General features: G+C 37.4%; 1 protein-coding gene across 2 annotated transcripts in view; it reads left to right on the top strand.

Moving 5' to 3' along the window:
- ARHGAP32 (Rho GTPase activating protein 32) overlaps window positions 1-16,141 on the top strand; it is a 423,257-nt gene that overhangs the window by 22,203 nt on the left and 384,913 nt on the right. For both annotated transcript variants that reach the window (XM_069079883.1, XM_069079882.1), the window contains one exon: window positions 5,409-5,500. The gene's annotated coding sequence lies outside the window, so the exon portion shown is untranslated. Of the gene's footprint in view, window positions 1-5,408; window positions 5,501-16,141 lie in introns of those variants that run through there.

Here is a 16,141-nt window from a genome sequence, read left to right as displayed (position 1 = left end):
CAAACATAGCAATTAAGAGAAATATAAAACAGTAAATATTAATGAACAACAATAATTGGCTAATTAAAGATAACCTGCTTACATTCTAATATGTCTCCTCTGAGCTGTATGATCATCCGGAGTTATAGAGGGAGTCAAATTAGACAAGGCCTGCAAGTGGTTCTGTTATGTCTTGATGATCTTAAGAGAAGAATGGAAGCAGAGGGCAAAAAGAATACACTGCAGGTAAGTGAAGAGGGTGTGGAAGGGAAAGAAGAGTTAGGAAAAATTGTCTAACAGTGTTACAGTATGTAGATATCTATACAAACAAGGAGGGGTTGGAGGAGCATCTAAAACTTCAACCTCTCATTTGAGCTGAATATAGGAAGATGAATGCACACAAACACACACATGCAGAGTTGGGTACAGAAATAATATTCAGTAGGGAAATAGGGAAAGGTAAGAAAGGAGGAAGGGGAATTAGAGTAGATTGAGGGAAGGATTAGTAAGGTTATGTCTTGGTCCTTTGTTCTTGAAGAGGGCTATGACATCAGGAAGATGATGAAATGACTTGTCATTGAATTGGATTTGAGTGAGGGAGGGGTGTACCGAGTCCTTAGCTTCATTTTCTCCTGAGCCATCTGAGTCCAGTGGCCAGAGACACATCAGGAGGTCTAGAGATGACCCAGGATGCAGTGGGAGACCTTGACCTTTTTAAGCTAAAGTCTTTTGGAGTTCTCACTTTGCATAAGGCCATGGCCCATTCAATGAATAGGTCTATTTAAGAAGAGAGTCAAAGGATGCTCCTTTTACATAAAAAAGAAAAATCAAACTGGGAGGGGAAGACCCTCAAGGTTGCTGGCCAAAAGAGCTACAATTGCTATTTACATTCACTTTTAGCTTGGAGGGCCCCAAAAGTGACCATTAAGTGGTGCTTGGGCAAGGACCTATTGTTGTCCAATCCATGAGAGCCAGAGAGAATTGGGTTTAAGGCCTGCTCTTCAAGAAATCTAGCCAGTTAACCCTAAGATAAAGAGGTATTTTAGCCTTCAAAGTTTAACTTTCTTTGGATGGAACACCCTCAGGTAAGGACATGCTACTCCAAGTGGAGTGGGGAGAGGAGGGGAGAGGAGAGGAGAGGAGAGGAGGAGTTGAATTGGCCAACTGATTCTTGAGTTGTAAGCAAAACAAACAAATTATATGGAAAAATATTTGTAGCTCTTTTGAGATGGGAGAGAATGGGAATCTGAGAGGGGTGCCCATAAATTGGGGAATGGAAGAACAGTTAATGGTTCATAAATGTGATGGGATACTATTGTATTATAAGAATTATAAGAATATAAAAACCAAGGGGATGGTTTCAGAGAAACCTGGGAAGACTTGTATGGAGTGAAGTGAACAAACCCAGGAGAACAGTTTATATAATGAGAGCACTATGGCTAAAAGAAACAACTTTGAAAAAATTAGCAGCTCTTATCAGCATAATGACTAGCCATGATTCTAGAAACATGCTACCTATCTCCTGATAGAGAGGTCAAGGACTCAGAATACAAATTGAGACAATTTTTTTTTTGACATGACCATGTAAAAATTTGTTTTTATTGACCTATGCATGTTTGTAATGGGTTTTATTTTTCTTTGGTTCTCAGGTTGGGATGGGAGAGTAAGAAGGCAGATTTTTGCTGATTGAAAAAAATAGAGTATATACACATATTTTAAAAAGATCTGTTCCATTGATGTGCTTCTGTCTTAAGTTTAATCAGAGGTAGAAATAACATAGGAGGCATAGAGATTCATTCTTAAAAATAATAGCTGACCAAAATGATGCCAGAGATACCAGAAAACATGAAACATTTTTTTTTTAGAATTTGGGGAACAGAGAGAAATGGGCAGTGGTTGAGTTGAAAGTGAAGAGGAAGTAGGTGACTAGTTATTGAAAAGGAGGTTTATGCTTGGAAAGGGTAACCTGTTGGTAGGTTGTAGGGTAAGGGTTCTTTTTTTGTGTTGTGGACCCCCTTGGCAGTCTAATGAAGCCTTTGTATACCACCTCAGAATAATGTTATCAGGTGTCAAAATAAGATTCATAGGGTTACAAAGTGCACCAATTATATTGAAATGCAGTTAAAATATTAAAAAAAAATCTTTAAGTTCATGGACCCTAGGTTAAGGGACCTCCCTATCCCCCACTCTCTGTGCCATATTATCTTTATGTGCTATTCTCTGTGCATCCTAGTAGTAGACCAGAACTAGTGTTCTAGTAACCTTATGTGTTTGTGTGTGTGTGTGTGGGGGGGGATGCTGGGGGTGGGGATGATAGGTATTACAGGGGCTCCAATGACCAGGGTCCCTGCTGGGCAGTCTGGAAGGAATTCACAAGGCCCAAGCAATCTTTTAAGTCAGGATTGTAAAAGTTTATTGTTAAGCTTTACAGGGAGCAGGGGTTCTTAGGGAACCTGCAACCTTACAGAAGTCATAGGTATAGTTTATAAAGTTACAATAGTAAATCAGGTGTCAATTATGCTAACTAGGTGAGTAACAGTGGGATTAGGGAGAAGTTAAGGAGTGGTCAGTGCTTAAAGGAACATGCACTTTTACTATCTACTACGCAGGTGTATTGCCCATAATTCACTGGGAAATAGCCCAAGGGGGGGCGCTACCTGGAGGTGTGTTTTTAGGCTTGAAATGTCACTAAGTCAGCTAGCCATCCGGGCTGACTGAGAAGTGCCTAGTCTGCCACCCATCAGTGTCATGTTTGACAAGATGCATGTTGGGAACCAAGGCTAACAGGGATTCAGGATGTGTATAATTGGCTGAGGAGTTAGCTTACAGATAGTGCATTGAAGGATTCATAGGTGCAGCTGGCCATTATACTAGGGGAAGATAATATTTCATGAATTGTTGCTAGGCAGAGTGCTGGCAGGGGGAAGGGGCAGAGTTAATGCTCTGAGGCTGGGGGTTTTACAAATTGATTTTACAAACTGATGTTACAAACATAGACACCCCAAGCACATCCATCAGGGAGACTGAAATGAGAATGGAGCTATTTGAGCTATCCCCTTGTACATTCCTTCCATTCTGGGCTTAGCTTTAGGGCCAGTCAGGGAAGCCAAAGAAGTATTTTTCTGTGTACTTATTAATATGAGAAATTTGTTTAAAGGGAAAAGAAACTTTACATTTCATATTTAAATACTCAAATGGATCAGTTAACTCATTGATTTTGGTGATCCTCTATGGATGCAGATTATAATGCATCCCTTTCTGCCTATCTTATGTAATGCTTCTCCATGTCCTACCAGAAGTTTCTCAACCTGGGAGTTGGGGCTCACCTAACATGCTTGAAGACTTCTCTTTCTCCTGATACCTTAAGGATATGAGTAGAGCTCTGATCATAGACCTGCCATCTCTCCATCACAACAAGTGACCAACCCGTCTTTTCTTTCTGTCATATAGTTATTTCATGACATTGTTTATTCTTGATTTTTGCAGTTGCATCCTGCTCATACTCACCACACTCCTTTATGTTGCTTTTTGTGTAACTATCATGTTTAATTCTTCAAAAGTGGCAGTGTTACAGCTTTCTCTGTACATTTGCAACATTGGTAAAATGCATTTATCAAAAAGATAGGCCTTTTAATGGGAAGGTTGGGGTCAATAAAAGTGCTTTTCAGTTTTCCAAAAGAAATCCGGCACATGTTTCTTTTCTTCTTCTCCTTTGGGCACAGCTCATTGTCTGTTGTATTTTCTATTTTGTTGCAAAAGCTCTATGGGATTTTGATTCAAATGCATGTTGAAATCTAGGCAATAGAAAATTTTCATCCATTTGGTTTTTCCTGTGCGGATGTACAGATTGGATTCCTTTGAATGATTACTAATCTCTAGGAAGTTCTGCTTCGTCATAGGGATTGATATAATCAATACAATGCTGGGAAGACTCATCACCCAGACTGTATTTCTCCTTTTTTCTCTTCCTTTACCGTTCCCCAGACTAGGGGACCCAGGACCCATCTAGTCTGCTTAAGTACTCATATAGTTTGAATAAAATTGAGTTCACCAACTTTATTCCTTCCTTTGAGGTGGAGGATCACCAGGCTTTATCATCTGTCTAGCTACTACGCAATGTAGACTCCTTGTACTATCATTTAATTTGCTATTGAATCTTAAGGTCCCTGTTACTTACTCCTTCCCTATACCCTTGAGACTTACTGGTTTTTCTGTTCTCCTGAACTTTCATCTAGCTTAACTTTATTTTATGTGTTGTCTCCCCAATTACAGTGGGCTCCTTGACAGCAGAGACTGCCTAGCCTTTTTCTTTTTGTGTAACTGTAAAGCCAAGCACAAGCAGCTCTCCAGAGGACTGCTGCTGTGAACAGCTTCAAGGTTCTGATTACATAGTATAGTGAACTCTAGTTATTCAGTAATAAACTAAGATAAAACATTGACAGAAACCAAAGTACAGCATTCACAATGTTATGACATAACAACTTATCAGTAAAGGGGCCACATAGTTTTCACCAAAGTGGCCACATAGTTTTAAGGAAAAGATTATCATTCAGCAAGTTCTTAACTCAATCATCCTTAAGGAGCAGGCCTCCTTAAGGGACATAAAGTAAAAAGGTCAGAGTTCTCCACCCCTAGGTCACAGTAAATTATAATTTTCTCAGTCAGCATTAGGTACCCAAGAAGAGGTCTTTTAAACTTGACTCGAGGCAGGCTCTCAGATTCCATAGTTCCTCTTCCATGGTCCCAACCTCTGAGTGAATTTGTCCAACTGTCACCTAGATTCAAAGGCAGGCAGCTCTCAGCTCCTTGTCCAGCTCCTTGTCCAGTTCCTGTTCCACACTGAGGTTCACAGTGTCCAGTCCACCTCAGGTCCTTCACAGTTCCTGTTTTTGGAAAGACAAAGCTTAACAGAGCCACAATAATATTAATACACATTGCTGGCACCATCATCAGTTCACTATCTGCCTGTGAAATCAAGAGGCCCATCAACAAGGTCTGAGAACTCAACACACATCAAAGACAAAAATCAGCACAGACAGAAGAGACAGAGTGCTGCCACCACAAATGTTCCCTTTTCAAAATCTAGCACCAGAAGTGCTCTCTCAGTTCTGCTGCCTCCCAGCCTGAGCTTCTCCTTATATATGGTCATTAAGCTCCTCCCTGTTCTGCCCCTTCCTGTCGCATCAGCAACAGGAATTCACAAGTTTTATTTCTTAATCGTGGGCAAGGCTTAAAAGAAACTTGAACTGAAACAAGGTGCTAAATAATTAAATAGCTGAAACAAGGCATTAACTACTTCTTTGTTTGCCATTACAATGACACAAAGTTCTTGACACAGAATAAGTGCTTAATAAGTGCTTTTTCATTCATTCATTCTTTCATTCATTTATTTGTTCATTCATTCATCCATTCATATTATCCTCAAACAGGAACACCTGGAGGCCCTCACCATCCACAAGGGACCCCTCTTTGACTTGAACTTTGCACTGGACTTCCTCCATCATAGTGGAGAATACTTTTGGTGAGTATATTTCCCTCCTTCTTGTCTGGCCTGGTTTTTTTTGCCATAGGGTCACTGCACAGTGTCGTTTTTTGCTATTACATCTTCCAAGGAATCTTGAATGATTTTGCCTTGGATTTACATCCTTTTGTTATAAAAGAACCTAAAAGGAACATTTTGTTTCACCAAGTTCAAATTTTTTTCATCCTCAGCAAACAAGTACTGTGGGATATTCTCTATATATTAAAGTCATTTATGAGAAGTAAAGATGTGGTCTATCGCTGAACATCCTTTGTAAAAATCTACTTGTTTCTTATTAATATCTTCATCAAAAGTGCTCTCAATTTGTGAATAACCTTTTTAAAGAGTTTGGCATATAGGTCAGAAGTTGTTAATGTTTTCTTGGTCACTTTTTTTTTGGAAATAGTAAGGTCAGAGAAATAGTAAGGTCAGAAATGTTTTTTTCATGTCTTTGATATCTTCTTTTTTTGTATACCTCATAAAGCGGTCTCTCAGTGTCCTCACAATTGTATTACTTCCAGTATGCTGAATCCCTCTGCAGATACTTGATTCAATCCAGTTTCTTTGCCCATCTTTGTTCTATTTAGAGTGGTTTTACTCTCGATTGTTTCTCTTTTATGAAACAATATTGCTCATAATCATCTGCCATACTTCCTTTTGAGATAAGAGGGGTAAGCTCAAGTGATGGTAAAAAGGGCAGAAGGTGAGTCATAGGAGCAGAGGAGACTGAGAAGGAGTGTTCAATTCGATGGGTTAACAAACTAAAGGCACTAGCTACTGGGGAGACTAGGAAAGCCTTCCCACAGTAGGTGAGATTTGAGCTGAGTCTTGAAGGAAGCCAGGGAAACAGAGACAGAGAGGAGGAGTGAGAGCATTCCAGGCCTATGGCACAGACAGCTATGGGAGATAGAATGTTGTATGTGAAGAATAGTAAGAAGGCCATTCCCAGCCAGATTGTAGAGTAAGTAGAAGGGAGCAAAGGTTGTAAAGAAGTAAAAAAGGGAATTAAAAAAAAAGTAAAAATATTAGAAAGGTAAAAATGGGCCATGTTAGGAAGGAAGAGCTTAAAATTCCAAACATAGGGGTTTATTTTTGATTTTGGGAATAATAGAGAACTTCTGAAGTTTATTGAGCAGAAACAATCATACCTGTTCTTTAAAACAATCACTTTGGCAACTCAATGGAGCGTGGATTAGAATAGGAAGAGAGTAAAGGCAGGGAGAGCATTGAAATTTTTTCCCCCATTTAATCGTATTTTATTTTTTCTGATTTCATGTAAAGATAGTGTTTAGCACTCACTTTTATAAGATTTTGAGTTCCAAATTTATTTCTCCTTCCCTCCTTTCCCCTTTCCCATAGATGGTATGCAGTTTGATATAGGCTATCATAGTATAATCATACATATAGTAGTATCATATTAAATATATTTCCACATTAGTTATATTGAAAGAAGAAACCAAAAAAAACCCAAGCAAACAAAAAAGAGAAAACAATATGCTTCCATCTGCATTCACACTCCATTGTTCTTTCTCTGCATATGTATAGCATTTTCTATCATGAATCTTTTGAAATGGTCTTAGATACTTATATTGCTGAGAAGAGTTAAATCTATCAAAGTTGGCCATTGCAAAATGTTGCTGTTACTAAGTACAATGTTCTCCTTTTTCTGCTCACTTCACTCAGCATCAGTTCATGTAAGTCTGTCCAGGTTTTTCTGAAATCTTCCTGCTTATCATTTCTTATGGAACAATAGTATTCCATTACATTCATATACCACGACTTGTGTTCAGCCATTCCCCAATTGATGGATATCCCCTCAATGTCCAATTCTTTGCCACCACAAAAAGAGCTGCTATAAATATTTTTGTACATGTGGGTCCTTTTCCCTTTTTTATGATCTCTTTGGGAGATAGACCTAAGAGTGGTATTGCTGGATCAAAGGGTATGCATAGTTTGATAGCTTTTTGGACATAGTTCCAAATTGCTCTCTGGAATGGTTGGCTCAGTTGATAACAGTACATCAGTGTTACATTTCCCCACATCTTCTCAGGGAGAACATTTATAAGGGTATTGCAGAAGTCCAGGTGAGAGGTGAAGATATCTGAACTAAGTTGGTGGCATTTTGTCATTTGAGAGAAGGAAATACGTATTAAAAATGTGAAGGTAGAAATGACATAATTTGACAATGAATTGAATATGTGGGGTGAGAGTGAGGAGTTGAGAATGACACTGTGGTTGCTAACTGGCTGACTGGAAGAATGGTGGTGTTCTTACTGGTAATAGGGAAGTTGGGAAGAAGGGAGGATTTAGGGGGAAAGAGAAAGAAATCAGTTTTGCAAAGGTTGATTTTGACATGCAAATAGGACATCTTGTTTGAGATATCCAAAAGGCAGTTGGTGATATGGTGCTCTAGCTCAGGGGAAAGACTTAAGGTTGGCTATATAGATCTGGGAATCATCTGCATAGAAATGATAGTTGAATTATAGGAGCTGTTGAAATCACCAAATGAGATAGTATAGAGAAGAGGGCCAAGGAGGGAGCCTTTTGGGACAACCCAAGGATGTTGGGCATGATTTGGATGAAGAATCAACAAAGGAGCCTCAGGAGGGGTCATTAGAAAGGTGGGAGGAGAACTAGGAGAGAGCACAGTCATGAAACTCTAGAGAGGAGAGATTATCCAGGCAAGGAAAGGAATCAGCAGTGTGAAAGGTAAAGCCTGATCAAGAAAGAAGAGGATTGGGAAGAGGCCATTAGATTTGGTGATTAGAAGATCATTGCTAACTTTTGATAGAGCAGTTTCAATTAAATTTAGAAGCCTTATAGCAAAGGATTTAGAAGTGTGAGAGGTGATGAATTAGAAGCATCTGGGGTAGTTCGCTTTCTCGAGGAATTTAGTCAAGAAGGAAAGGAGAAATATAGGATACCAGCTAATAGGGTTGTTGGCTGAAATAAGAATTTTTTAAAGATGGGGAAATATGTACATATTTGCAGGAACCAGTTGAAGGAGTCAGCAGATAGGGAGAGATTGATGATTAGAGAAGAATGTTGGGTTGATAGAGGGGGAAATCTGGAAAAGACAAGAGATGGAATCAAGGGTTCATGGTTACTAGTTAGCCTTAGTAAATAGAAGATTTACTTCCACATGTGAGACAGGGATGAAGGAAGAGATAGTGGAGGAAGATATCTGAATGATATGAAATTGAGGGGGGTGGGTTAGAACTCGCCATGAATGAGCTTGAATTTTTTCAGAAGGTGAAGTGTGAGACTAGGTCCTCAGTTGAATAGGGTGGGGTGACATAGGAGCCTTCAAGAGAGATAAAAAGTTTTGGAACAGCTGCTATGGAGAGTGGAATTGTGAATCACTTAAGGAAAAGTAGAATGATTGCTTTGCCGTATTGAAGGCCCTGTTGAATTTAGATAACATAAATTTGGACCTAGTCTGCATGATTTTATGATTTCTTCTACCTCTAGTCAGTAACTTGTGACTAGGAGTAAAAGAGGTGGTTGGCGGTAATAATCTAGTGTTGTGGTTTGGCAAAGAGTAAATAGTGATAGGACAAGGGGCTGAAGGAATCAAGAAGAGAGGATGATATAGAGTTGAATTGATTCACAAAGGTATTGTGATAGAGAAAGGAGGAGACAGTTCAGGGAAGATGTACTGGGAAAAGAAGGGAGGAGAGGTGGAGGCATTGGAAGTCACAGAGAAGAGCAAAAGGATTAAGGAAATTTAAGGCATAAGGAAGGATGCTAAGGCTGTAAAGTATGATCAGATAGCAAAAGCAAGAAAATGAGAGAAATTTTTGAATACCAAGTGAAGGAAGAGTATCCAGGAAGTTAGGAGTCATCAGCAGTGTCATATGCTTCAGAACAGTCAAGAAAGATGAGGACTGAGAAATACCCTTTGGAATGAATAATTAAGAGATCTTTGTTAATTTTAGAGGGCAGTTTCATTTGGTGCAAAGAGAAGCCAGATTGCAAAGGACTGAGAAATGATTTGGATGTGGAGTCTTCTAGGAAATTTGTAGTGAAAGGGAGGAGACAGAATGATAGAGAGCTTGAGGGGAATGTAGAATCAAATGAGCTTTTTTTTTTTTTATTTGTAGGCATCAGTAAAGAGAAGAGATAATTGAAGGGGCAAATTCCTGTAGGAAAGGTGAGAAATCAAGGAGCTAAGTGTACAGGCTGACCTTGGCCAGAATGAGCATGTCTTCTTCAGAGATTAAAGCAAAGAAGAGGATAGGGGATAATACTGAGGGAAAAGATAATATTGGGGAAAGGAGGGATACAATGGATAGCCCCAGTTTTATTGATAATGTACAAGGCACATTGTCTGCTGAGAGGGAAGATGTAGTAGGGAGTAGTCTAGGTTGCTTGAAAAGAGAAGAAAAAGTTTGGAACAGCTAGTTTGTGGGGAGTGTGATAGCTTTAGTGATAGAAGAGTTAAATAATTGGCATATAGTAATGAGGGCCAAATTGAGTTTAGATAACATGAATTTGTACTTGACCCCATTAACACAGTTATGGGAGGGTTTTTTTTTAGTGGTTTGGTACCATGGGGAGTAGGGTATAAAGGAAGAGGAGGATGGTGGTGGTATAATCTAAGCAATTAGAATTTTGAAAGAGAGGAATGAGAGGTTTAAGGATTTGTCAAGGCCAGTGAGTATAAAGTTGAAGTGGTTAACTCTAGCATTGTACAGGTAAGAAACTGAGACTAGAATGCAGGGGAGGTGGTTTGGGAAAAGCAGAGAGGGGTGGAGAGGCTGGAGACTGAAGTCAGAAGGAACAATAGCTAATAATAGTAATATGTATCATTTATATAGTGCATACCTAGGTGCCAGAGGGAAGACATACAAGGAGAATAGAAGGATTAGAGGTTATAGTCAGAGTAATTTCAGGGTTCTTAATTATGGAGGTTGGGACATTCGTGGGTGATGATGAGAACAAGGGTCTTAACATTTCAACATTTCTGTATTTCTAAGGTGTAATGAAGGTGCAGGTCTTGGGATTTGAGCAGGCTGATAAACTGGGAAGCCATGTCATTTAAAGGACTATCAATGTGTATGTTGAAGTTCCCATATGTGAAGGCAGGGGTAGGAGTGAAGAGGAAGGCATTTAGTTAACTGCCCTCAGGGTCTGACTCAGATGATTTATATAGATGGAGTGAATTTTAGAGGAAGAGAAGTTGATAAATGAGGATGATGGTGGGGGAGTCTGAAAGGAGCAGTGATGAACTAGAAATATAATTCTTTTCTTGGTCCATTGTGTTTGCAGTCTGTACTTGGGAGGGTGGCTAGGGATACAGTGTCTTCTGGAGGTGCTCATGCTTGTGGCAGAATGGGCAGTATATGTGTTGGGAAAAATAGTATTTAATTTCAGTTCTTACAGCAGTGAATGTTAATTATGCTAATTTTTTACACATTTACTATAAACAAGAAAGTATTGACTGGTAGAATATCATAAACATATTTTGAAGTATAGAGAAATATGCTGATAAATCAACAAAGAAGGAAATAATTTTAAAAGGAAGAAGTTAGTTGATAGCTACCAGGTTTGTCTTTTGCCCAATTAAGCTATCTTATTATCATCTTTTTAGTTTTTATAGTTGTTTTTTCCTGAACTCATACCATTTCAAGTGTGTTAAGATTGAAAAATAGTTGAGGGGGACATTCTGCTGAAGTCTTTCTGTGTAGGGAGAAAATTGGTCCATCTTGGGAAAATCACTTTAATTTTGTGCTTATGTATTGGCATTTGTTGGTTATTTTACCTATGTAATTGTTCTGACACCCGCATTATTTTCCTTGCCTCTTTCTACTAGAAACAAAATCTTCATTGAAATTGATATGTGCTTTGTTTCAAAAATATCTGAAATCCTTCTCAATTGATCCTTGAAAGTTTTTCCCACACTTTTATTTTGCTCCTTGTATAGTTTTTTTTAAAAGAAATTCTGTTCACGTCAAGATGCTTTCCTGTGAAAACCAACCTCTCTTCTTGTGAACTGATACTAATAGATGTAATTCTGTGTCTTTCCTTTTGTGTCTGAGCTGTTAAAACAGCATGCCCAGAAAACTTTGTCGTTTATTTATGATGAAATTTGCCAGAGCGTCTTTTTTTTTTTAATTGCATTTCTCGCATAAAGCTTCCTGATTCTTATTCCTTACATCACAAGGGCATTATCTTAGTGTTGTGAAACAGTGTAAGACAAGTGGAGTTACTGGAGCAGGGATTGGTTCATTGTTTGTATTTGTGGCCCCAGAACTTGTCATAGTGTCTGGCACAGAACTGGTGTTTCATGAATACCTTTTGATTGATCATGTTCAGCACTTAGCTCAATGCTGGGCATATCATAGATGCTTAATAAATGTTTATTGATTGATGTGTTTTCTAAATTTTATAATTTATATTATAAATTTTATAATTTTACAGTTTATATTATTTATTTATTTGTTTGTTTACTTTTATTTTACAAGATTCAATTCCACAATTCCTTGAGTTTCACATTCTGTCCCCTCCCTCCCCTCCTCCCAACAGTTTATATTTTTATACAACTGAGATTTCAGTTGGTTTTTCAAATCAAACATTTGAAGATTGGCATAACAGAAAACCCTAGAAGGAGGGGAGATAATAATTGAAAACAGTTATAAGTTAGTAATACTATGTTACTATGTGAAGAAAAATCCACCCTCTTTTAGAAAAGTGAGTAGTAATTCTTTTTGCTATACTCTGAATTTTGATGTGTCTTTAGAATGCAGTATTCAGTTTTGGCCACCACACTTTTAAAAGTATGGGAAGGACACCAGGAAAAGGTATATGGAGCACTGGAGCTGAATAGAAGAGCAACAAAAATGGCCAAATAGAAGACTTTTTCTTTTTTTGAGAGAAAGGTTAAAAGGAATTGGTGTTGGTTAGTTTAGAGAAGGGAAGGGTAGGGATGATTGAAGTACTACTTATAAGCGTGTAAAAGATAATTTATGTGGGAGAATATATGCAGTTGGGGTTAAGCAATTTGCCCAAGGTCACATGGCTAGTGTTAAGTGTCTGAGACCGGATTTTTACTCGGGTCCTCCTGACTTCTGGGTGCTCTATTCACTGTGCCACCTAGCTGCACAAGAAGTTACAGTGGAAAGACATATGCAGAAGTCACTATACCAGTTAGATTTAGGTACATGCAAAGAAAGGTCTAGGCAAAGTGTTATGAGAAAATTGAAGAAGAGATCACTGGTACAGGAATCTTGGAGGCTTCTTACTCAGAAGAAACTTGATTTGAATATTAAAAAAATGCTTGTCAATGGGATTGGGAAAAGTCCATTCTTAGTGTGGAAGATTTGGTGCTGTAGCAGACCTAGAGAATAATCCGGTTTGATTGTAATAGAAAGTACATGAGAGGGAAGTATCAATCAGTGAATGAAACACATTTATTAAGTGCCTACTTTGTTCAGAGTACTGTGCTGAGTGCTAGGTAGGGATAAAAATAGAAACACATGATGGTCTCTGCTCTCAGAACAGACTAGTCTGAGACTGAATAAGAAAAATAGTATGGAGAACTTGAAATGCCAGAATCGAGAATTTATACTTTATTCAGCAGGCAGTGAGGAGTCATTAAAGATTTTTCAGTAGAGGAGTGACATGATGAGAGAGGTACTGTAGGACACAGTTGTCAAACTAGAACTTTATGAATTACAAGTGGCCTACAAAATTTCCCAGTGAAAATGTAATTGGGATTATCTAGTAGCCATGTCTTTATGTCCCCAATAGCCATGTCTTTATGTCCCCAATACAGTGCTGTATACATATAGAGTATACCAAAAGACTTGAATACAGTTTTAAACTTTAACAACTTATAAAATATAAATGCTATAAACTTAAAAAACATCATTTGAAAATTTAAGTTTCTTTAAAACATTTAGTTTTGTGAATTTTGAATAACAGATTTTAAATTTTTTAAAGTTTCTCCGGTGGAAAATGTTTTTAAAGGTTGAAGAAAAAGTCATTTGTATCCTCTGGTTATCTGAAAACAGGTCTACAATATTAGACCTTTTTTTGTGAGTCATGTTAAAATGGTTGTATATGTATTAAAACTGCATTTCTGTGGATGAGCTTAAGTCTTAAGATTACAAATACAATCCTTTTGGTCACTAAGCAGCAACTGATAAAAGTTTTGCCGAAGTTTGAGAATTGATTAATGCAATGTATAGCAATAGATAATGATTATGGTTGATTTTAATAAGAAGCATATCAACATATTAATCTTCCAAATAATCTCTCAAATATATGTATGCATATATACATATATGTGTATGTATGTGTGTGTATGTATGTATAGCATTTGATTTGAACTCAGGTCCTCCTGACTTCTGGGCCGGTGCTCTATACTTTAGAACTTAAAACTGCCCTAGGACTTTTGGTACACCCTGAAAATGCCTGGAATCAGGAGATGGAAGTATCTTGTGTAAAGAATAGCATGGATCCCTGGGAGAACTTGGCACAGCATGAGAACACTTGGTGCCTATATATAGAGTCACCAAAAGGTAGGAGGGAGGTGCAAAGGAGTTTTGACTAGGATTGTCTTTGGGTATAATTAACCACTATCACCTGATCATTACCTTTTGGGGAAAAAAAAAACCACTATAAACTAACAGATTTATGTATACATAGTTATGTATACATACATTAATGACACTATTTGAATGACTGGCATTGTTCACATACTAGTTATAATTCTTCTGATTTCTTTTTGACTATATGCTGCTTTTGTAAGAACCACATACATAGGTGTCTAGTCCCCACTCATGAATCCAGATGGTTAAGAATGACCAACACTGAATTCAAGTGCTTATACAATGGTTTCCCTGTTCTCCATTGGAAAGTAAGTGCCTGGCTTTTGTAATTTTCTGCTGGTAAGTCAGTCAACCAAATAAATGCTCGAATCAGCAAAAAAATAACATGTAATTGGGAAATGTTTAACAATAAAGATATAATACAGAATATATAATGTTAATTTGTGATTTTCTAAGTCAATATGCAGCCATAGGGATCCATTTCTATTAGAGTTTGACACCACTGCTTTAAAGGATCATTAAGGCAAGGGAGCTTTGGAAAGTGCTCAGATTTAGGGGGAGGATGGCTAATGAGGAGGCCATTACGGTAATACAACAATTACAGATGAAAGCTTGAAGAAAAGTAATTAAAATAGGAGTTGAGAAGACTTATGAGAGCTTTTGAGAAAGTAAAATTCTAGGTCTTTGGCAGTTGATTGGTTGTTGGTAGTGTGGGAGAATTGAGTCAAAGATGACTTAGAAGTAAAGAGCCAAGGTGACTGGAAGATAGTGTTATCATCAGAAATAGAGAAGAATGCTACTGGTTAAGGACAGTGAAAGGTTAGCAGTCACAATCCTGTTGAATTTGATGTGTTAGTGGGATAACTAAAATTGTATAGGCATTTAGAAATACTGAGCTGGTGTGCTGGGTGAAGTTAGATGTGGAGATATTAATTTGGAAAGCATCTTCATAGAAATAGATTATTACTGAAACTGTGTGATTGGAGTGAATAATGACATTGTTGACATAATTCTGGAGAGTTATGGATTACTGTATTTTCTATTTCTTTAATAAGAAATTATAACTATCTTGAATGACCTAACATGGAAAGTAGTAGGATGGACTAGATGATATCTCAAGATCTTTTTTAATTCTTATTATTTGTTAAATTTTCTGATTTAATTATTCTGGAGACTTCTTGATTTGTGTTTTTTTTTTTTAAGGAGAATTTAAAAACAGTTTAATTTTAATATTGTAATTTATTTTGAGTTTGATTTCAGACTTTTAGAAGAAAGTAACTCAGATCATTGTAATTTTTCCTGTCCTGGGGCAACTAGGTGGCGAAGTGAATGAAGCGCCAGCCCTGGAGTCAGGAGGACCTGAGTTCAAATCCAGCCTCAGACACTTAACATTTACTAGCTGTGTGACCTTGGACAAGTCACTTAACCCCAATTGCCCTGCCTTCCCCTTCTAAAAAGACACACACACAAAATTTTTCCTGTTCTTTCCTTTAGTTTTCTAATTGTTTAGCATTTATACATTAATATACATTCCCATATTGCTTTTTTTTATTAATGTTCTTTCATCTCAAAAATAATTTTTACTTACAAAAATTTTTGCTTTCACTTGTAAGAACTTCAGTTGCTTAATTGAAAATGACCTTCAGAAAGTGGTTGAAAAATTACAGTTTTATATCCTTTATTTGCTATAAACAAGATCTCTTTTCTTCAGTTAATGTGGAATTGGCAAATAAAATGAACTGATTCTTGGGTAAATCTCTCTGAAGTCATGTTAATAAAGCTTGGTTCATGTTTATTGTCTGGAAGAATTGTCAGGATTCCTTTGATGTATGTTATGTGGGAAAGCTCTTCAAAATCATTGTTACTCTAAATAGCTCTACAAGTTACTTTGAAGCATTCATATAGGAAATAAGTATAAATGAGACAATAAACTTATAAATGAACTTAAAAGATTAGTCTAAAACTCTTTCTACTCATCTGGAAGTGGCATCTTTTCTTCTGTGAATGATAAATAAAAGTTGATCTGTATATAATTTTCTATTGCTATATCAATGCAACCCAGTTCTTTAACATGAGGTCTTTGGGT

Source organism: Petaurus breviceps, unplaced genomic scaffold (genome assembly GCF_028583685.1).
Source record: "Petaurus breviceps papuanus isolate PSGF00001 unplaced genomic scaffold, PetGlider_PUasm1.0 91133, whole genome shotgun sequence".
NCBI classification, from domain to species: domain Eukaryota; kingdom Metazoa; phylum Chordata; class Mammalia; order Diprotodontia; family Petauridae; genus Petaurus; species Petaurus breviceps.
This window is presented reverse-complemented; position numbering and strand designations above follow the sequence as displayed.